Below are 21831 nucleotides of genomic sequence, written 5' to 3' on the forward strand. Positions count from 1 at the left end.
ATAACACTTACCTCCTGAAAATCTGTCCGGGAGGGTAACCTTAGGTTCAGGCTGGACAGGCCTACCTGCAGAGACCCCCACATTGGCAACCTGTAAGCGCTGATGCTGCTGCTGAACCTCACAGCGGAGGTCACTCACCTCCAGAGACAGACTGCGCAGCTGCTCTGCAAGCTCTGCAACTGAAACCATACCAAGGAAGAAAGGAAAAGAAAAAAAAACACAACCGAAAAAACAAACAAACACACAATTAAACTCATGTGTCAGCTTTTGTTTTTTTTCTAAATGTGCATGGCTGGTGATAATGTCATGCACAGTGTAGGAAAGACAAAGTGCAACACGAAGGTATGAGGGGAAGGGAGCCCAGACACTAGGGAAAGGGGGAAGTGGAGACCTCCTAGACTGATCTACAATCACCCTGTCTACCCCTACCGTCCCTATATTGGTTCCTCACTAGTGATAAGCGAACGCGCTCACCACTACTCAGTACTCGCCCGAGCATCATGGTGCTCAACAAGCTCGGCGAGTATTTCTGGGTTGCTCGGGCAGGAACTTGGGTCTCCTCCCTGCATGTTTGGCGCTCTTTACAGAGCCAATGAACATGCAGGGATTGCCAGCCATGCACTGTAATGCCGTAGCCATGTTGGTTGTGGGCATTACAGTGATTGGCTGGCCGCACAGTGTCATCAGATCTATATCAGACCTGGCGCCGCCATGCTCGTCACAGTCACTCCGGATCAGACAGTGTAGAGAGAGCTGCTGCTGAGCTAGGGAGAGATTCGCTTGTGTATTAGGTAGTGTAGGGAGAAAAACCATACATTACACATATCCATCTTAACAAACAGTCCTTTTGAGGACTAACTAATCCATATGCAGAGATATCAGGCAGGCAGTGTATATAGGCAGGCAGGCAGGGTATATAGCAGACTGTAGTGCATATAGTACAAGAGGCTCCATTCCAGTTCTGCCTTCTGCTGCTCTTCGATATTTCTAGACAAAGGCCCAGGTCTCAGGGGCCAGGAATACTTTTTTTTGCATCTTAATCCTCATTATTTGCTTAAAAAGCAATCCAGAGAACACCGTTTTTCTGCGCCATTTGCTTGTTGGCACTGCAGAATACAGCCAGGTCCTTTCCATATTACAGCGCTAAAAATCCATCTATGTAAAACTGTGTTTTCTCCGTCACACGGATCACATATACGTTTTCAGAAAATACTACCATTTCTGGCATCCATAAAAAAAAATTTCAGTGTGTCAGCAAAGTTTTTGACACTGGTTTGCTATTCAAAACAGTTACCTTCAGGCCAGGTATTTAAAACTCTGTTTTCTCCGTTACACAGATCACATATACGTGGTCAGAAAATACTGCCATTTCTGGCCTCCATTAAAAATTTCTTTCAGTGTGTCAGTGAAGCAATTCACACCAGTTTGCTGTTCAAACTACTTACCTACAGGCCAGGTATTTAAAACTCTGTTTTCTCCGTCACACAGATCACATATAAATTCGCTCCAAACTCAGTCATTTGTAGTGAGCGTGGAAGATACTGTCCTCCATTTAAAATGGGCAAGGCACATGGCAAGGGACGGGGAACTGGACGTGATGGTAATGGTGCATGCAGAGGCTGAGGATAAGGCCGTGGGCAAGCTGAAATTGCGCCACAACAAACACCCACATCTTCTCGCCTGACCTTCCTGTCCCAATTCCTAGGGGACCGCAGCACACCACTATTGAAACCAGAGCAGTGTCAAAAGGTTGTTGATTGGATAGTGGATAATGCTTCCAGTCACTTAGCCACCACCACCACCACCCTGTCTTTCACACGGTCAAGTCTCAGTAGCCGTGAGTCTGGACCGCATATTCCTCTCCCTGATCCTCCTTACTCCCACCATGCCGAGTGCCCAGAGACAACTGATCCCACACTTGGACACTCTGAAGAGCTGTTCACTTTTCCATTTATAGATTGGGGCCTCTCGCCCGGTCCACTTGAAGCGGGGCAAGAGGAGATCGCGTGTAGCGATGCCCAAATATTTGAGCAGCCACGGTCACACAAAGGCGACGGTGGGAAAGTGTCACAAGAGGTGGACGATGATGAGACACAATTGCCAGAAAGTCAGGAGGAGGACCAGGGTGCGGAAGTGGAAGACGAAGTGGTGGATGATATAGTAACTGACCCAACCTGGCAGGAGGACATGCAGAGCGAGGACAGCAGCACACAGGGGGAGGGAGGCAGAGCACCCCAACAGGCAGGAAGAAGCAGTGTGGTGGCCACAGACAGAAGGCAGTCAACCGCTTCCCATAACACCAACACGAAGGAAGTTGCCATTACAACTGTTAGGTCTTCCCGAGTCTGGTTGTTTTTTAAAGACTCTGCCGATAACCCCAAAAAGGCCATTTGCAACACCTGCCAGGCCAGCATCAGCAAGGGTGGCAAAACGACCAGCCTGACCACCACCAGCATGATCAGGCACATGACAACAAAGCACCCGGCTTTGTGGGCCGAACCCCAGGGTCCAGGAACAGTGTCTGCAGGTGGCACCATTGCTTCTTCCGCTGTTGTGCATGCAAGCCAATCCCCTGTCCATGGCGCATGCGAAGTTGCCTCCGGCCCTGCACCTGTCGTTGCACACTCTCAAGTAGCAGCATCAGGAAGCACGTCCACGTCCTTGTCCCAGAGCAGCGTTCAGTTGTCTCTACCCCAGTCCTTGGTACGCAAGCGCAAATATGCAGCCAACGCCCCACAGCCCACACTACTAAATTCTCACATTTCACGACTGCTTGCGCTCGAAATGTTGCCTTTTAGGCTCGTGGAGACGGAAGCATTCTGCAACCTGATGGCGGCGGCCGTCCCTCGGTACTCGGTCCCCAGCCGCCACTATTTCTCCTGGTGTGCCGTCCCCGAATTACACAAGCACGTGTCCTACAACATTAGCCGTGCCCTCAACAACGCAGTTACTGGGAAAGTCCACCTAACCACGGACACGTGGACAAGTGCTTGTGGACAGGGACGGTACATCTCGCTGACGGCACACTGGGTTAACATAGTCGAAGCCGGGACCAAGTCGGACCTTGGGACGGAACACGTCCTCCCGACGCCAAGGATTGTGGGCCCTAGGTCAATCAGGGTTGCCCCCACGGTCTACAGCTCCTGCACCTCATCCTCCTCAGCCTCCTCCTCTTCAGCCTCTATCTCCGAAATGACCACATCAGTCACAAGCTGGAAGCACTGCAGCACTGCCTCGGCCAAGCGGCAGCAGGCTGTGCTGAAGCTAATATGCTTAGGTGAAAAACCGCACAATGCTGAAGAGTTGTGGACAGCTCTGAAAGAGCAGGCAGATCTGTGGCTCACACAGCTGAACCTACAGCCAGGCATGGTCGTGTGTGACCATAGCCGGAACCTGGTGGCGGCTCTGAGGCGAGGCGAGCTCACACACGTACCATGCCTGGCCCATGTGCTTAACGTCGTGGTTCAGCGGTTTCTCAAATCCTACCCAGAGCTGCCAGATCTGCTTGTTAAAGTACGCCACCTGTGTGCCCATTTTTAAAAAAGTCAGCTACAGCTTCCGCCGCCCTTGCAGTGTTTCAGCAGTGTTTGCAGTTTCCGGCTCACAGACTGGTGTGTGATGTCCCCACGCATTGGAACTCTACATTGCAGATGTTGGGAAGGATTTGTGAGCAGAAGAGGGCAGTTGTTGAGTACCAGCATTAACAAGGCCGTCGGTATTCAGTTCAGACTCCACACATAAGACCTCAGGAGTGGACATGGAAGTCAGACATATGTACCATCCTCCAAAACTTTGAGGACTCCACCAAGATGGTGAGCAGCGATGACGCCATAATTAGCGTCAACATCCCACTTCTCTGTCTTCTGAAACGCTTTCTGCTCACAATCAAAGAGGATGCATTTCAGGCGGAGCACGATGAGATGGAGCAAGGAACCATACAGGGTGATTACACACAGCCAAGCCTCATCTCATCCCAACGTGGATTAGGTGACAATGAGGAAGATGAGAAGGAGGAGGAAGGACAGGAGCTAGTTTCATGCACTATAAACGGTACTACCTGCACAGCTGTCATACCGTCTGTTCAGCGTGGATGGCCAGAGGACAGAGAGAAGGAGGAGGAGGAGAGCATGGTCAGTCATCCTCTTGGTGAGGACATGGAAGTCTTGCCTGTTAGTAGTCTGGCACGCAGGGCCGAGTTTATGTTACGCTGCCTTTCCCATGACCCTCGCGTTCTCAAAATCTTGGGTGACAGTCATTACTGGTTGGTGACACTTCTAGACCCACGCTACAAGGAGAACTTTATATCTCTTATTCCTGAGGTGGAGAGGTCTACAAAAATGGGGCTGTACCAGAAGGCCCTTGTTGTGGAACTATTAAAAAAATTCCCATCTGAAAACGCTGGCGGCAGAGGGCACACTTCGTTGGACAACCAAGTAGTACAGGCGAGAGAGACACAACTTCAATCCAGCAGAGGCAGGGGAACACTGTCTAAGTTCTGGGAGAGTTTTCTCAGATCCTCCCATCGGACAGGCCCTGAGGCGCGGGGTACTCTCACAAGGAGTGCAAAGTTTGGGAAGATGCTGAGGGAGTACCTTGCCGACCGTACCAACGTCCTCCGTGATTCCGCTGTACCTTATAATTATTGGGTATCCAAGCTGGATACGTGGAATGAACTGGCTCTCTATGCCTTAGATGTCCTGGCCTGCCCTGCCGCCAGCGTTTTATCAGAGCGGGTTTTTAGTGCCACTGGTGGAATTATAACTGATAAGCGCATCCTCCTGTCAACAGAAAATGCTGACAGGCTGACTCTTATAAAAATGAACAAGGGCTGGATTGGGCCAGACTTCTCAACACCACCGAATGATAGCAGCGTAACAAACTCCAATCCAGTGTCTTTTCTTGGAAGGTGTATTCCCATGCACCTTTTCACACCCACACATGGGTATATGCTTCCTGATTTTGGCTATTTGCTCTTGTCCTCCTCCTTCTCCTCATCCTCCACCACCATATCACCAGGGTGACCGTGGTCCGTGATGCAACACCCACCTAATTTTTTTAAAGGGTGTTTATGATGCCCGTAAAAAAAATTTTTTATACAGTATGTTCATGTATACTCACCAGGGGTAAATGTTTGTCAGCCCATATGACGCGCCCCCTGGGCCATGGGGATACTCAGAGCCTGGCCTTGTAGATGCTGGGGGTTGTAGTCACCGTGGCGGTGACCCGGTCCGTGACCCAGGGCGGCCAAACCAGGGTAGTCTATGTGTACCTAGTTTAAATAGTCCGACTACGCCACCTGTGGATTGCGGTTATTGGTAACCGCCGCTGCGGAGCAGTCCGCTGAAGCTGGTGGTGCGCACAGCAGGGTGATGTAACTCCCCACAGGTGGCAGCGTGTAAGGATGATGGTGGTGATAGTGCAGGGAATTAGTAGTGACAACGCCGAGTCTTTGCAATGCAGTCTCAGGGTCTTTATTCACAGTTCTTTCACTCCAAGTTATCACTGCAGGTTTATAACTTCCCGCGTCGTCCTGTGTTCACCGAGTGAAGGGCTCAGTCGACTCCCAGGTAGCTCTGGAGCACTTAACAGGACCCCCTTCTGTGTGTCCTCTCTGGCCTCTCTCCTTGTACCTGACACCTAGCGGCACCTCTGTCCAGTGTCCTCGGGCCTTGGCGGGCGATGTGTGTTCCGTCCCCTGGCCCTATGTGGCTACTTTCTTGGTGGCTGGTGTGGACGGCCTGCTGTACTTGAAGTGCTGCAGCCTCCGGTTCCCAGTTGAGCCCTGTAGTCTCTGCTGGTTGGGGGACCCGGTTCCCCTTCTCTGGCCTGACCCCCTTACTCTTCTAGTAACGGCGGGCGTACGGGTGGCTTGCTGCACGGCCCGTACCCCTAGGGTCCCTTCTCTTCTCGTCCTGGAGCCGTCCTGCTCCCTCTCCTTTCTCCCAGGCTCAGGCCTCTTGGCTGGGCCCGCCTGTGGAGCAGAGCTCATGCAGAGCCTCTGCCCCCTGTCAGCACCTCAGTTTAACTGACTACTACTACCACTCCCCAAACCAAAATGGTTCCTTACTTTTATAACTCCTACTACAGTGCTCCCAGGATCTACGTCCTCCACCCATCCACTACATAGTTCCCCCTCTCTAAGTGGTTCCTCCCCACTCCAGCCAGGGATCAGGGCCTGTGCTCTCCCGTAGGAGCAATCTCGCCCTGTCCCCCGGAAATGTGGTGTAGTGGATGTGGTGTTAGGGTCCTGAGCCATACTCCTTCCTTACCTGAGAGTGAGATACCACACCTCTGGGTGAGATGCAATACCTCTGTGACGACCGAATCCTCAGGGGTGCCACACCCCCCCCTGGTAAAACACAGCACGTCCGCGGGCTGGAACAGAGTAAAAGACAATTTTTAAACAGACATACAAAATTTTAGGACATGTCCATATATAAGATTACTAACAACACTTCTTCCCTTTATGGGAAGCATATTTCCCTTTAACGTTACCGGTCACATTATATAAGACATTATAAAATTATTTTCACTTGTATAAAACTTTTCATATATATATAAGGCATATAAAACATTTTCAAGTAATCTTTGATTAACTGGCCACAGTGCAATTCACAACCAGATGTCAATTTTCTTTAAAGTGCAAGTTGCAACTGGTCACAGACGAACATGAGGGACCCGTCCCAAACCCTCAACAGAGGCCCTGGGGTGGTTGCAGGGCTTAGATGACGCAGGTGCTGGACCTCGTCTTCGGCCACCTCCAACGGGTTTTTGTTCTGATGTACTTATTTGTTGTAGGTTCTTATAAAACCAATATGAGGCACCTCAAGAGGTGCAACTATTTACAAAGAGTGGCTGCTCCCAGTCCTCAGCCGGTCAGTCTTTGGACCCGTTCCGAGTAACTAAATAAACGGGTTAACTGTTCACACACACTAACTCGCAGTGTCCATTCTGCATGGGTACTGGTGGCTGTTTAAAGTTCCTAATTATACTGCTCCCTCTGGGGAGGCTCTGGTCCTCGAGAAGCTGACACAGCCTGGTCTTCAGCCTCATAGGGGTAGAACTCACTCTCCTCCTCCACTCTGTGAACATCAAGGGCGTACCAGCCCCTGACTCCTTGGTGCCTGGTATAGGTTACAATGTCTCCGGGGTAGAGGTCCCGATCAGGGTGACCCGCTCTGAGATGAGACTCCATGTCCCTTCTATTCACAAACAAATCAATGTCTGCGTGCGGGTCCCGGATGAACCCCCATCCGGCCTTTAAGTCAAATTTGACAATGGTCCCCTCTTCTCTGGGGCCGTGAGCGGCCTCGTTGGGCTGACGGGCCCGGGTCTTCTCCTGCAGGTTCTGGGCCTCTAATCTCTCCCACCGCTTGCGCCGTGAGCTGCGCTCCTTTTCAAATTCAGCCAGCTGTTGGCGGCAGAACTCCCTACGGCAGGCCGCGGCTGCCCTGGTCTCCTGGGAGAACCCCATTAGATCCTCCCCCGAGTGATCCCACTCAAATTTGGCCTCCTCCTCCGGTACCTGGGAAGCGGCGGTGGGCTCCGGAGCGGGCAGGAGTGAGGGCTGCTGGTCCTCCACCTCCGCGGACCAGTCCCACCGGGGACGTCGGTACACCCACTCAACGGGCGGGGGAGACGTCTCCTGCAGGGGACCCAGAAGCTGTCCGGCATCACTGGTGCCCAGAGGTAACGGTGTTGAGGTCTGCGGGGCATGCAGGGTTGGCGCGCCCGGGTTTTGTAGGGCTTGCGGCGGGACCTGGAGAGGGCCGCTGCTGATGACGCCCTGGGTCAGAGGGCGCGGCTTTGGGCCTGGGCATGGGCTGGTGGTAGTAGCGCCCAGGGCTGGAGGGCTTGATCTTGGGCCTGGGCGCGGGCTGGTGGTAGTAGCGCACGGGGTCTGAGGATTTGGCTGCGGGAGCGGGCCGCCGCTGGTGGCGCCCGGGGCTGGAGGGCTTGGCTGCGGGAGCGGGCCGCCACTGGTGGCGCCCGGGGCTGGAGGGCTTGGCTGCGGGAGCGGGCCGCCGCTGGTTGCGCCCGGGGCTGGAGGGCTTGGCGATGGGCCCAGCTGCGGGGGTAGGAGCGGGCTGGCGGTGGTAGCGCCCAGGAGCAGCGGCTCCACCAGGGGGCCCAGGAGCAGGTCTACGCTGGCAGTGCCCAGGACAGGGAGACTCCTCCTTCCTGCTCCCGCGGCCGCTCCTGCGTCTCTCATCGCCTCCTGGCGCTGGTCGGGATCCGCGACGGCTGGGACACTGCCGGTGCTGGGCAGCGTTCTCTGCTGACGGTCCACCATCCTCTGCTCCATCTCCCGCTTCCATCCGGCGATGGCGTCGCGCTGGGCCTTCTCCATCCTCCGGCCCAGGTCTTCCATCCCGGAGCGGAGGAACTCCGAGTCCTCCTGGGGCAGCTTTGCCACGAGCTCCTCCAGGGTGTAGGGTGCTTCAGACTGCAGCATGTCGCTGGCTGGGGCTCTGTTGCTGCCGTCCTCCATCTTCCCCACCGGGTGCGGTCTGTCTAGACTGATCCAGACCACACCCTGTCTCCCAGTTTTCTTCTCTCCCCACCCCTGCTGGGGGCGGTCCCAGGGCAATTTGCTGCGGTCCCATGGCAGCCTGCTGTCGGTCACCTTCAGGGTCAGCCCCCCCCACTTTGATGGACACTCTGGCATACATGACCATTGCTGTTTGGGGCGGGCTCCATTGTTAGCGCCATACTGGGGCCTGGCCCACGATGGGAGGTGGTTTCTTGTCGTCTTCTAGTATGCACATAATGGCACCCGTTCTTCTGGGGCGGGCGCCACATTCAGTACAGTGAAACAGTCTCTAGGCGCGCGATACCCGGTGATAACGGGTCGGTTGCGTATCCTGCCGACTATGCCAAAGTTGACGCGCCCCCTGGGCCGTGGGGATTCCCGGAGCCGGGCCTTGTAGATGCTGGGGGTTGTAGTCACCGTGGCGGTGACCCGGTCCGTGACCCAGGGCGGTCAAACGAGGGTAGTCTATGTGTACCTAGTTTAAATAGTCCGACTACGCCACCTGTGGATTGCGGTTATTGGTAACTGCCGCTGCGGGGCAGTCCGCTGAAGCTGGTGGTGCGCACAGCAGGGTGATGTAACTCCCCACAGGTGGAGTGTAGCTTCAGGGCAGCATGTAAGGATGATGGTGGTGATAGTGCAGGGAATCAGTAGTGACAGCGCGGAGTCTTTGGAATGCAGTCTCAGGGTCTTTACTCACAGTTCTTTCACTCCACGTTATCACTGCAGGTTTATAACTTCCCGCGTCATCCTGTGTTCACCGAATGAGGGGCTCAGTCGACTCCCAGGTAGCTCTGGGGCACTTAACAGGACCCCCTTCTGTGTGTCCTCTCTGGCTTCTCTCCTTGTACCTCACACCTAGCGGCACCTCTGTCCAGTGTCCTCGGGCCTTGGCGGGCGACGTGTGTTCCGTCCCCTGGCCCTATGCGGCTCCGTTCCTAGTGGCTGGTGTGGACGGCCTGCTGTACTTGAAGTGCTGCAGCCTCCGGTTCCCAGTTGAGCCCTGTAGTCTCTGCTGGTTGGGGGACCCGGTTCTCCTTCTCTGGCCTGACCCCCTTACTCTTCTAGTAACGGCGGGCGTACGGTGGCTTGCTGTGGTGTAGTGGATGTGGTGTTAGGGTCCTGAGCCATACTCCTTCCTTACCTGAGAGTGAGATACCACACCTCTGGGTGAGATGCAATACCTCTGTGGCGACCGAACCCTCAGGGGCGCCACACATACACTTCGTGCATGGGCAATACAAGTATAGGAGGCCCGCTCCTTTCTTATGGAAACATTTTTTTATGAGGCCCTCCTCCATGTCTCTTCCAAGGGGCATTGAAGTGCCTCCAAATTTTTAGGAGCCCTTGCATTCACTGCATAGGCCAACACTATGGGAGACTCCTTTCTAATGGAAATTTGTCGTTACTGTGGCCCTGCTCTGTGTGTCTTTAAATTCTTAGTGGGGTTTTTCCTAAAATTGGTCAGCTGTTGGACTCACTGCATACCCTATAACTGTATAGCAGACCCTCTCCTTTCTATTGGGAACATGTCGTACTTGTTACTGTGGGCCTGCTCTATGTGTCTTTAAATTCTTAGTGGGGTTTTTCCCAAATTTTGGCAGCCCTTGCAGTCACAGCATGGGCGTTACCACTATAGGACACCCGCTCCTTTATAATGGGAACATTTTTTTTACTGAGACCCTCCTCTATGTCTCTTCAAAGGGGTATTGGGTTGTGTCCAAATTTTTGGCAGCCCTTGCAGCCACTGGATACGCAATAACAGTATAGGAGACCCACTTGTTAATAATGGGAACAACAAAGCATAGCCGGCTGATGGCTCTCTAACAATAGCTAGGGCCGACTGCTGGCCTTTTAAAAATAGTAAGGGCCGTCTGATGTCCCTATAAAAATAGGCTTTATGACTTTCAGAGTCCCTCCATCATAAATAAAACAGGATGTGTCTGATGATGTGTCACACACCACATTGCCAGATAAGGTTGTAAAATGTTAAAATGACATTTCCCGGTGAATGCATTTGTCTTAAAAAAAAACGGTAAAAACCCCAAAACAATAGGATCTTTCTTTAGTATAAAAAACAGCGTCACCAATTTAACAGCAATGTAATCACATTGTTCAGCTCATGCACCTCCTCCTCCATCTCCGAAATGACCACATCAGTCACAAGCTGACAGCGCTTCAGCACTGCCTTGGCCAAGCGGCAACAGGCTGTGCTGAAGATATCATGCTTAATGCTTAATTGACAAACCGCCCAGCGCTGCAGAGTTGTTGAAAGCTGTAACACAGCAGCCTGATCTGTTGCTCTCACCGCTGAACATACTGCCAGGAATGGTCGTGTGTGACAATGGGCGGAACCTGGTGATGGAGAAATGACAGCCGGAGTAGATACGGTTTCCCTCTATGCCAGTCCTTTCACCGAGCTAAAGAATATGGCTGTGCTGAAATACAACTCCCTCTGAGAAGCTGTTTCATATTGAAAAACATTGTGCCCACCAGAGCATTTGATTCTGAGGGCTAACCTTTCTCCCCCGCTCAAGAGCCCCAGAGCAGCTGCAAAGTTAGCGTGATCATGAACTCTCCTGAGGTAGAAGCCAGTGCCCACCCGAGGATTCCCTGGTGGGACCGTACAACCCTGCCAAGAAGCAGTCCTGGCTAAGAAAAGTGTGTGGAAAGGTTCCCGGACACTCTATGGCTGCTTTTTTACTGAGGAGGAAACACACGCAAACACGGGGAGAACATACAAAGTCCTTGCAGATGTTGTCCTTGCTGGGATTTGAACCCAGGATCCCAGCGCTGCAAGGCTTCAGTGCTAACCACTGATCCAATGTTCTGCCGTTCACCCTCTAATATCTAACAGGCTGGAGAAACTTGCACCTACTGCCACTCTATCTTCAGCTCCTTTGTGAGAAACTAATGTATTTGGGCAGCCACTCAGTCTACCAAATAAAATTGCGGAGAAGGAAATTGGGGATGGCTTCGCTACTGGTACTGGGGGCAGTGCTAATACCATGGCGTCGTACCATAGTTTGCTGGAAATATTCCAGGCTGGTAGGAGGCAAGTAAATTCCCACAGAAAAGTACTAGCAATAATGTTCAGGGACCTGCGCTTGTAGAAGAAGGAGACAACACCGAGTATGGACACGAGGCATGAGGCATGTGGTTGTGAAAAGCTTCCGCCTCCACGAGCCTAAAAGGCCACATTTCAAGTGAAAGCAGTTTTACAGGACTTCCTGTGAGAAATGACATGCAGGGTAGATAGGGTTTCCCTCTATGCCAGTCCTTTCACCGAGCTAAATACAACTCTCAGCCAAAAAAGTTGTGGACTGGCTCCGTACCGTCCCTGGCCACATTCACCTGACCACGTGTTTGTGGTTAGGCGATCCTTCCCAGTAACTGCACTGGGGAGGGCACGGGTAATGTTGTGGGACCCGTGCTTGTGGAAGGCGGAGGCGATACCGGGAAATATAGTGGCGGCTGGGGACCGAGTATGGACACCCGGCCGCCGCCGGCATGAGGTTGTGAAAAGCTTCCGCCTCCACGAGCCTAAAAGGCCATATTTCAAGTGCAAAAAGCTGCACAGAAATCTGGCAGTTTAGTGTTGCGGCCTGTGGGTGGGTGGGTTGCTGGCTGCATACTTGTGACGCGCTCCGTGGGCCATGATGTACTCGGTAGCATGGCCGGTCGTTGCTAGAGGAGATGTCACAGTGGCGGTGACCCGGTCAATAAAAGGGGGATATTTACAGGGGATTTATAGTTTTTATATAAAGTTCGTGACGCCACCTGTGGTATGCGGCTAAAGGGGGCCGCCGCTGCGGAGCAGGTCCTCTGGAGCTGATGTTAGTGCAGCTGAGTTGGTTTAGCTCTCCACAGGTAGAGCTTAGCTCCAGGGCGTTGCAGGGATGTAATAGATGAAGTAGGTGTGTAGGGTTGTGCAGAGGATGATGGCGCAATAATAATTCGCAGAGACAGTGGGGTGCAGTCTTCAGGGTTTTACTCACGATTTTTAGACTCCAAGTTACCAGAGCCAGGGTAACTTCCCACGTCGTCCTGTGCTTACTCAGGGAGGGGTTCAGCAAACCCTCAGGCAATTCCAGAGTACTTAGCGGGACCACGTTCTGTGTGTTCCTTCTGGCCGTCTCCCTGCACCTCACACCCAGTGTCCTAAGCCAGTGACCGCGGACCTTGTCAGGTGACGTCTTCTCTGTCCCCTGGATCCTATATGGCCACCTTTTTGGTGAGTTAGATGTGACTGTTGGCTGCAGCACATGAAATGCTGCAGCCTCCGGTTGTCTAGTTGAGACTTGAAAAACTCTGCTAGTTTAGGGGCCGGTCCCCTCTCTGCGGCCTGATCCTTCCACTCCTGGTGGGTTCAGGCGCACGGGTGGCATCCGCACTGCCCGTGCCCCTGGGATCCTTTCAGTCTTACTGGAACCTTTCTTCTCACTCCTCTCCTCTCTTCAGTCTGTCCTGGGCCTCTCTCACTAGGCCCTCCTCCTGAGCAGAGCTCCTGCTGAGCTCCTGCTCCACACACTCTCCTCCTCTGACTGAAGTGAAGTCCCAAGATGGCTTCTCCTTTTTATATCCTACTTTCAAGTGCACCCCTGAACTTCTTCCTCCACCCACACCCACTACATGATTCCCCCAATCTTGGTTCCCCCCACTCCAGCCAGGGACAGGGCTCAGCAACGCAGCAATGCATCTTGCCCCTCCTGCCGGTCTGGAGTAGTGTAGTGTTGGATGCAGGTTTTTGGGTCTCGGGCAGTACTCCTTCCTTACCTGAGAGTGAGATACCACACCTCTGGGTGAGATGCTGTACCTCCGTGGCGACTGAACCCGCAGGGGCGCCACATACCCCCCTGGTAAAACACAGGACGTCCGCAGGCTGGAACAGAGCAAAAACAGTTTTAGACATACAAAATTTTAAATGCTTAAGCAGATAAAACAGTAAATTGACAACTTTTCTTCCCTTTATGGGAGGCACATTTCTTAAACATTACAGGTTACTATATAAAACTCATTTTTAAATAACATTTTTCCATATAAAACATTTTTAATCAGCTACAGTGCATTCTATAGCCAGGTGTCCATCTCACTGAACAAGGTGCAATCTGATGAACATGATGGACCTGTCCGAAAACCCTCAACGTAGGCCCTGGGCGTGGCTGTAAGGCATAGGTGATCCAGGTGTTGGACCACGTCTTTGGCCACGCCAAACGGGTTTTTGTTCAGTGGTCTTTTAATATAAAACCAATAAGAGGCACTTTAAGAAGTGCAAACTATATACATAGAAAGTTTTTAGCTGCTCGTCGTCCTCAGCCTACAAGTTCTGGTACCCTCACCGGGTAATTAAGTAACCACACACAAAACTTTTCAAACTTCCTGCTATACCCTTCCGGGTAACTATCTACAGTTCAGTTCAGTTTCACATAGTGTACTTAGAAGTGGCGCTCCCTCCGGGGAGACTCCTGTTTGCTGTAGGCTGGCCCAGCTGGGTCATCAGCCTTGAACTGCAGGGGGACCAGGGATGGAGCAGCGCCAGCCGCATCAGGGACAGGGACTTCACTCCTGCCTGCTCCTGCGACTGCTTCAGCTCGGCCTGACACCTCCCGGTCTTTACGCAGCTCCGCCGGGGCTGGGGCGCTGCCGGTCACACGCTGCGCCGATTGTTGCCGGGTCCCCAACTTCTCCACCAGCTCCGCTCTCCAGGCAGCAATCGCAGCTTGCTGGGCCTCTTCCATCCTCCTGCCCAGTTCTTGCATCTCATCCCGGATGAAGCTGGTGTCCTCCAGGGACAACTTTGTTAGCATCCCCTCCACGGTGAGGTGTTCTGCCGCAGGCTGCAGACCACAAAACGGAGTTTCAGGCTGACCTCTCTCCATCTTGCCTGCCGTGTGCGGTCTGTCTGGACTCCTGGAGACTCCGCCCTGTCTCCCAGGTTTCTTCTCTCCTCTCCCCTTTCTGGGGCGGTCTCATGGCTGCTTGCTGTCGGCCACACCCGGAGGCGGCTTCCCCAGACTGATGGACAGATCCAGGTATATGGCCACAGACGCATGGGGCGGGTTGCGCTTTTGGCGCCATTGTGGGACCCGGCCCACGATGGTAGGTTCTTGTCATCCTTGATAATGCACATAATGGCGCCCGTTCTTCTGGGGCGGGCGCCACATTCAGTATAGAACACAGTCACTAGGTGCACAATACCCGGTGATAACGGGTGGGTTCATATCCTGTTCGTGATGCCAAATTTGACGCGCCCCCTGGGCCGTGGGGTACTCGGTGCCGGGCCGGTCGTTGCTAGGGGAGATGTCACAGTGGCGGTGACCCGGTCCGTGACCCAGGGCGGTCAATAAAAGGGTGATAATTACAGGGGATTTATAGGTTTTATATAAAGTTCGTGATGCCACCTGTGGTATGCGGCTAAAGGGGGCCGCCGCTGCGGAGCAGGTCCTCTGGAACTGATGTTACTGCAGCAGAGTTGATTTAGCTCTCCACAGGTAGAGCTTAGCTCCAGGGCGTTGCAGGGATGTTATAGATGAAGTAGGTGTGTAGAGTGGTGCAGGGGATGATGGCGCAGTAATAATTCGCAGAGACAGTGGGGTGCAGTCTTCAGGGTTTTACTCACGATTTTTAGACTCCAAGTTACCAGGGCCAGGGTAACTTCCCACGTCGTTCTGTGCTTACTCAGGGAGGGGTTCAGCAAACCCTCAGGCAATTCCAGAGTACTTAGCGGGACCACGTTCTGTGTGTTCCTTCTGGCCGTCTCCCTGCACCTCACACCCAGTGTCCCAAGCCAGTGACCGCGGACCTTGTCGGACGACGTTTCCTCTGTCCCTTGGGTCCTCTATGACCACCTTTTTGGTGAGTTAGATGTGGCTGTTGGCTGCATCACCTGAAATACTGCACCGTCCGGTTGTCTACTTGAGACTTGAAGAACTCTGCTAGTTTAGGGGCCGGTCCCCTCTCTGCGACCTGATCCTTCCACTCCTGGTGGGTTTGGGCGCATGGGTGGCATCCGCACTGCCCGTGCCCCTGGGATCCTTTCTGTTCTTACTGGAGCCTTTCTTCTCACTCCTCTCCTCTCTTCAGTCTGTCCTGGGCCTCTCTCACTAGGTTCTCCTCCTGAGCAGAGCTCCTGCTCCACACACTCTCCTCCACTGACTGAAGTGAAGTCCCAAGATGGCTTCTCCTTTTTATATCCTCCTTTCAAGTGCTCCCCTGAACTTCTTCCTCCACCCACACCCACTACATGGTTCCCCCTCTCTTGGTTCCCCCCTCTCCAGGCAGGGACAGGGCTCAGCAGCGCAGCAATGCATCTTGCCCGTCCTGCCGGTTTGGAGTAGTGTAGTGTTGGATGCAGGTGTTAGGGTCCCGGGCAGTACTCCTTCCTTATCTGAGAGTGAAATACCACACCTCTGGGTGAGATGCAGTACCTCTGTAGCGACTGAACCCGCAGGGGCGCCACACTTGCACTTGCATTCCAAGTAACAGAAAACTAAGCAGATGGTGGCCTCTATCATCATCATGGCCTCACCTCGGCACTATAAACTCTCCTGATGGAGAAGCCAGGGCCCGCCGGAGGAGTCTCCGGTTCTCTGGTGAGCCCGTCCAACCTTGCCGAAAAGCAGCCCTGGCTAAGAAAAGTGTGGGGGAAGGTTCCCGGACACTCTATGGCAGCTTTTTTAATGTGGATCGGCCATGCTTATGCATGTTATTTCTCAAAACGCATTACAGATCAGGCCATTGTCCAACTCTGTATTCAAGAAATTAAATGCGCAAAGAAAGATGTGTGTGTGTCAAAGCACCACCGACAAGGGCGAGTTGATGTTGGACAGGCTGCCATTGCTTCTGCAACAAACAGCTTTACAGGACTTCCTGTGAGAAATGACACACAGAGTAGATAGGGTTTCCCTCTATGCCAGTCCTTTCACCGAGCTAAATACAACTGTCAGCAAAAAAAGTTGTGGACTTGCTCCGTACCCTCCCTGGCCACATTCACCTGTCCACGTGTTTCTGGTTAGGCGGTCCTTCCCAGTAAGTGCACTGTGGAGGGCACGGGTAATGTTGTGGGACCCGTGCTTGTGAAAGGCAGAGGCGATACCGGGAAATATAGTGGCGGCTGTTGACCGAGTATGGACACCCGGCCGCTGCCGGCATGAGGTTATGAAAAGCTTCCGCTCTACGAGCCTAAAAGGCCACATTTCAAGTGCAAGCAGCTGTCAAAAATTTTGCAGTATAGTATTGCAGCCTGTGGGTGGGTGGGTGGCTGGCCGCATACTTGCGCTTGCATTCCAAGGAATGGGGTAGGGATAACTGAACGCTGCAGTGGGACAAGGATATGGACGGTGATTGTTGCAAGTCTGCAACGACAGGTGCATGGCGGGAGGCATCTTCGCCAAGGATCACTTCTGATGGGCACACTTTTAGGCAGTGACCTGGGAGTCAGAGATGCTTCCAGAGATCTTCCCCATGCTGTTCCCATGACTTTTCAGCACTTTATGCATGTGTCTGATGATGTGTCACACACCACATGGCCAGATAAGGTTGTAAAATGTTAAAATGAAATTTCCTGGTGAATGCATTTGTCTTGGCTGAAAGCAATGCAAAAGTGCAAAAATGCATCAAAAACGCTATGTGTGAACATAGCCCAAGGTGTGGAGGAGTATTTTTGTTTTTGGATATTTATTTTGCTTTATATACATTGTACATGTCATGGAAAGGATGTTCCTTAACATATTTCCCAGGAAAATCCATTTTGGTTTCGTTTTGGTATGTTTTATTGTGAGTCTGTAAAAGTGGCGTAATACTCTGACCATGTTGTTGACAGAAGTGACCTGGGAGACAGAAATGCTTCCAGGGGTCGTCCCCATGCTGTCCCCATGTCATTTGGGCACTGTTCCCATCGATTTGGGCAATTTTCAGGCTTTCTGCAGACCGCCGGGGAGAGCCGCCTGAAAAATGCTCGAGTTTCCCATAGACTTACATTGGGCTCGTTGCTCGGGTCGAGCACCTGAGTATTCCAATGTGCTCGACCAGAGCATCGAGCACCCGAGCATTTTAGTGCTCGCTCATCACTATTTCTCACCTATCGCCGCACAGGAACCTAGCCCTGTCTTTCCAGGGTGTTTGGCCCTAGATAGGGAAGGGGGGTGAGCGCTAGTTGATCCCCACTGACAATTAAAGACAGCAAGTGGAGACAGACACAGGAGAAGTAGCTTAGTGTGAGTCGACTTCAGAGAGATAGCACCCACGTCCTCTTAGCACCAGAGAGTAAGAACTGCACTAGCTCCAAGCCTTTGCAAGGGATCATGTGAATATCACCAGCTCCTCCCTATTGCAGACTGAAAGTATTTAAACACCCAGGCCGGGGTGTTAATTAGCAGGAGGGAGGTAGCTGCTGGGTCCTAGAAGAAGGTGTCTGTAATGCCAAATGTAGAGATCTCCTGCAACCAACTGCAGGATGACTGTCTGTCACATCTGACACACCCGTGACACATGGCTGCTGTTTTTTGGCACAAGGTTAGAGGAGGCTGGGTTTTTATAAAGCTGGGAAATTTGCATCGCCTGACTTTTCCTAACGATGATAATGAACAAGCCATAACCCTAACAGACTAATTAAGGTCCGGAACCTTGGTCAATGTAATCTAAGTACACAAATCTCCAAGGGTGCCAAAACTTTTGCATCTACCCTTTTCCTTTTTGTAATCTTTAAAATGTAAAAAATGACTATATACAGTACAGACCAAAAGTTTGGACACACCTTCTCATTTTAAGATTTTTCTGTATTTTCATGACTTTGAAAATTGTACATTCACACTGAAGGCATCAAAACTATGAATTAACACATGTGGAATTATATACTTAACAAAAAAGTGTGAAACAACTGAAAATATGTCTTAAATTCTAGTTTCTGCAAAGTAGCCACCTTTTGATTTGATGACTGCTTTGCACACTCTTGGCATTCTCTTCATGAGCTTCAAGAGGTAGTCACCGGAAATGGTTTTCACTTCACAGGTGTGCCCTGTCAGGTTTAATAAGTGGGATTTCTTGCCTTATAAATGGGGTTGGGACCATCACTTGTGTTGTGCAGAAGTCTGGTGGATACACAGCTGATAGTCCTACTGCATAGACTGTTAGAATTTGTATTATGGCAAGAAAAAAGCAGCTAAGTAAAGAAAAACGAGTGGCCATTATTACTTGGGAAAAAAATTGGGAAAACTTTGAAAGTGTCCCCAAGTGCAGTTGCAAAAACTATCAAGAGCTACAAAGAATCTGGCTCACATGAGGACCGCCCCAGGAAAGGAAGACCAAGAGTCACCTCTGCTTCTGAGGATAAGTTTATCCGAGTCACCAGCCTCAGAAATCGCAGGTTAGCAGCAGCTCAGATTAGAGACCAGGTCAATGCCACACAGAGTTCTAGCAGCAGACACATCTCTTCAACAACTGTTAAGAGGAGACTTTGTGCAGCAGGCCTTCATGGTAAAATAGCTGCTAGGAAACCACTGCTAAGGACAGGCAACAAGCAGAAGAGACTTGTTTGGGCTAAAGAACACAAGGAATGGACATTAGACCAGTGGAAATCTGTGCTTTGGTCTGATGAGTCCAATTTTGAGATCTTTGGTTCCAACCACCGTGTCTTTGCGCGACGCAGAAAAGGTGAACGGATGGACTCTACATGCCTGGTTCCCACCGTGAAGCATGGAGGAGGAGGTGTGATGGTGTGGGGGGCTTTGCTGGTGACACTGTTGGGGATTTATTCCAAATTGAAGGCATACTGAACCAGCATGGCTGCCACAGCATCTTACAGCGGCATGCTATTCCATCCGGTTTGCGTTTAGTTGGACCATCATTTATTTTCAACAGGACAATGACCCCAAGCACACCTCCAGGCTGTGTAAGGGCTATTTGACCAAGAAGGAGAGTGATGGGGTGCTACGCCAGATGACCTGGCCTCCACAGTCACCAGACCTGAACCCAATCGAGATGGTTTGGGGTGAGCTGGACCGCAGAGTGAAGGCAAAAGGGCCAACAAGTGCTAAGCATCTCTGGGAACTCCTTCAAGATTGTTGGAAGACCATTTCCGGTGACTACCTCTTGAAGCTCATCAAGAGAATGCAAAGCAGTCATCAAAGCAAAAGGTGGCTACTTTGCAGAAACTAGAATTTAAGACATATTTTCAGTTGTTTCACACTTTTTTGTTAAGTATATAATTCCACATGTGGTAATTCATAGTTTTGATGCCTTCAGTGTGAATGTACAATTTTCATAGTCATGAAAATACAGAAAAATCTTTAAATGAGAAGGTGTGTCCAAACTTTTGGTCTGTACTGTATACAGTATTTATATATCTCTTATATGCTACTGTGGGCCAAAGGGCCCCCTAAGCTCCAGGGCCCGGGGGTGATTGTAACCCCTGCACCTATTATAGTTAAGCCCCAGCTCTTGGCAGAAGGGGAGGAAAAAATGAAAGGGCAAAAATAAAAATTGGCTAACAGAAGGAAGGGGCTCCATGGACGCTCCTTACAAATATTAGAATTATTAATTGTATTTTAGAAAACACAAACCAAAATGATTAAAACCACAGAAATATTACACATCTAAAATACAATATCCAGAATCATAACATAATATAAATCCTATAAAAATAACAGGTAAAACATAAAAATAAACAATAATAAAAGCTAATAATTAACTTTGTGTAACTAAACGACTCTACCTTGAAATAACATTCTCCGCTCTCCTCCGACACCGAGCAGCTGTAACATAGAAATGACATCGTTCTTAGGCGTGAGATAATTAGCATTTATGATTACATGTAGAATACCTGCGCTGCATTTTTTTCTATAAAAAAAAAAAGCAAAAAAACAAAAAAATGTTAAAAAAACCCCCTTCTTTTAATTAACTGATAAACTATTAATCACATTTTTGCAATGTTAGGTGACACATTATTCATTCAGACGGGATGCCGGTGAACTTCCACTAATCACATCTGATTTGCCCACATAGACTTGATTGAAACACATATACGGAGAGGAAAGCGTCGGCTTTGTCGCTAATCTTCAGAGTCTGCTGCTGAGTTAATAAGGGCAATTTTTACTCCCCCCCCCCCACCTCCTTTAAACGAGACCACCATTCCTTAATCTGCATATCAAAATCAAGAGGAAGGTAATTGCAAAACACATATTCCTGAAATCTAATCACTATACAACTTTAGGTTATTTTATTGAAGCATGTGAAATTATGGACAGAATATTAATGACTGGAGCTAATCAAAGCCAATTAGTGATTTCTAACAATAGTCGCATAAATATACAAGTCAGGTATCCGAACGCCAGAAAGGCGTTAACCCCATAAATGCAAAACTAATATATTGAAAAATCAAATATTTCCCCAAAACTTCTACTATGGAGTATTCAGAAGAGCACCGAATATATGCACCAAATATATGCACCAAATATATGCACCGAATATATGCACCGAATATATGCACCAAATATATGCACAGAATATATGCACAGAATATATGCACCGAATATATGCACCAAATATATGCACAGAATATATGCACAGAATATATGCACCAAATATATGCACCGAATATATGCACCAAATATATGCAGCGAACATATGCACCGAATATATGCACCGAATATATGCACCGAACATATGCACCGAATATATGCACCGAATATATGCACCGAATACAGTACAGACGAAAAGTTTGGACACACCTTCTCATTTAAAGATTTTTCTGTATTTTCATGACTATGAAAATTGTACATTCACACTGAAGGCATCAAAACTATGAATTAACACATGTGGAATTATATACTTAACAAAAAAGTGTGAAACAACTGAAAATATGTCTTATATTCTAGGTTCTTCAAAGTAGCCACCTTTTGCTTCGTTGACTGCTTTGCACACTCTTGGCATTCTCTTGATGAGCTTCAAGAGGTAGTCACTGGAAATGGTCTTCCAACAATCTTGAAGGAGTTCCCAGAGATGCTTAGCACTTGTTGGCCCTTTTGCCTTCACTCTGCGGTCCAGCTCACCCCAAACCATCTCGATTGGGTTCAGGTCTGGTGACTGTGGAGGCCAGGTCATCTGGCGTAGCCCCCCATCACTCTCGTTCTTGCTCAAATAGCCCTTACACAGCCTGGAGGTGTGTTTGGGGTCATTGTCCTGTTGAAAAATAAATGATGGTCCAACTAAACGCAAACCGGATGGAATAGCATGCCGCTGCAAGATGCTGTGGTAGCCATGCTGGTTCAGTATGCCTTCAATTTTGAATAAATCCCCAACAG

The sequence above is a fragment of the Phyllobates terribilis genome, unplaced genomic scaffold (genome assembly GCF_046119375.1).
Source record: "Phyllobates terribilis strain yellow unplaced genomic scaffold, ASM4611937v1 Scaffold_14__1_contigs__length_39327217, whole genome shotgun sequence".
Lineage (NCBI taxonomy): Eukaryota > Metazoa > Chordata > Amphibia > Anura > Dendrobatidae > Phyllobates > Phyllobates terribilis.